Source organism: Cyprinodon variegatus, unplaced genomic scaffold, assembly GCF_000732505.1.
Source record: "Cyprinodon variegatus isolate N-32 unplaced genomic scaffold, C_variegatus-1.0 Scaffold92, whole genome shotgun sequence".
NCBI lineage: Eukaryota > Metazoa > Chordata > Actinopteri > Cyprinodontiformes > Cyprinodontidae > Cyprinodon > Cyprinodon variegatus.
In genome coordinates, this window is record NW_015150545.1 from 56,969 (window position 1) to 59,281 (window position 2,313).

The following is a 2,313-nucleotide window of genomic DNA, read 5'->3' on the forward strand; positions in this document are numbered from 1 at the left end:
ATGGTCACACAAATTTGGACCTTAGAAATAAGAATAACATAATAGTGAAGAGTTAAAAAATAAACAAATAAAATACTGTACTGTAATGTGTTTTTTTTAACAATATAAATACTATGCACCTCAAGAATAAATAACCAATATACAGCTGTGGACATTTTTACAGTAATGGATATTTTAAAATAGCAGCAATATCAGAGATGTGCAAAATGATAGCAGTGTGTTATTTAATTGACTAAAATAAAAACTGTCCAAAACAAGCATGAATGTAACAACTTATTTAGGCTGTTGGGAAGAGTGATGGTTATAAAATATTATAGCTGCTGGGAGGAAGAATGTGTGATAATGCTCCCTGGTGCATAGGGTGCAGCAGTCTGTCACTGAAGGACCACTGTATACAGTGTTGGCTCAGGATGACCTTAGCCATACTTACTATAAGCTTTATCAAAAGGGATATTTCTAAGCCTAGCCTTAAAAGTAGACAGGGTTTCTACTTCACAGACTAAAACTGTTAACTAACTGATAACTAAATGATCTGCCTCCCATTCTACTTTTAGAAATTCAATGCAATTGGGAAAAAGATAGCATTAAAAACTGCATTTAGGCCATCATATTTGCATGACTATTAAATTTTTCCCCTATAATGACCTTATCAGGAATTAACAATAATCACAAATTAATACAAAATTAGAGTAAAAACTTGGTTTAACAATACAAAGTAACACACACGAAAGGTTTTTTTTATTTTTATTTAAATATCTTGGATGAAGGAAACTCAGGGTTAAATGTTCAGAATAATTGTATCTATAACTGGCACTGGACTAATCAGCTGATATAAACTCTTAAATGGCCAAGCTCCATCTTATATCAGATATATGCTAGTTTCTGATGTTCCTAACAGAGCACTGCGCTCTCGATCTCCTAGAATTTCTAAAAGTTTTAGGATAACTTTTATTTATCAGGCTTATCTCCTGTGGAAACAACTACCAGTTTTAGTTCCGGAAAGGGACACCTTGTTTTTCACCTACACCATGCTCAGCTTTTACATGGATTCATGCGCCCTCTTTTATATCTTAGACTTGATGAATTTAGAGCTTGTCTGTTTAAGTATTTCATTCAACCATGTACTGATCACAAATCACAATGGATTGTATTATATTTCACTGGAATAAAAGTTTAGCGTTCAGATGTTAAATGTTCCAGCCAACAATATAATAAGCATTAAAGGTAAGAATTTAAAATCAACCATAATAAATGTAATTATTTCAGCTATGTAAAAATAAGCTTAGCATATTTGTGTGTGCGCACTGATCCTAGTGTGTCTTCTAAATGTAAAAAGAAGACTAGTCTATGTGGTTATAAATCCATCTGCAAACATGTTAGTACCGGTATGTGATGTGCCACATGACACTCACTGGATCTGACATTGCAGTGCTGGCTGGGTGGGCAGATTTAGTTGGATTGTAGAGTTTTGACATGTAATGTTGAATTGAGTTGTACTGAAGTGTGTTTGTGTTCACATATATTAATTGGGCGGGTTGTTGTGTGATGTGTTGGTTTTTAGGAGATGTTTGGGCTGGAAAACCTCAACTCTATCTGGTAACACTGCTTATTTTTCATTTGCATTTTCCTCTCTGATGCTGTAGTCACAGTAGTAGCCTTTGAACTTTTTACAGGAGAATACTGGTATTTCAAATAAAGTGCATTCTTAATTCCTTTTTGAATTGAGTTTTTTCTGCAATGTACTGTAAAATCACTTTGAATAAGACAGATTTAACTTCTAAGTAGACAGACAGCAGCAACCAGTCCTTGAGACTTTCAGTGGGTTGATTTAATTTACCTGCCAGATGCAGCTTTATTCTCTGAAGGCTCATGAAGTGAAACATCTCTGTCTTCTTTTAACACATTCCTCCACTCATCTTTTCATACGACTCCGCTCTAACACTCATCTTTCAGCGATCCACTCAGCCTTAATTTATGATCTGCTGTTTGTGCCATTTGGCCTGTAGCCAATTTAATTATGAAAGAAGTTAACTATTAACAGCTAGCAGCCATAGTCAACTCACTTTGCACATCTGTGGTCAGGGGGAGAAGCTGAAGATGATGTCTGCACTGACTGAGAGTCACACCAGTAGTTTACCTAAATTGCATTAAACGTTTATTTTAATTTGCATTAAATTATGATCTGAATTGACTGAAATAATCAGTTTATAGTTTAGCAAAATCTTTTATGCAGACATGTTTGGATGAATCTTTAATTTGGTTAAAGGGTGCTTTGAATGTAAGCGCTCGTCTATTTGGACTGGATCCAGGTAA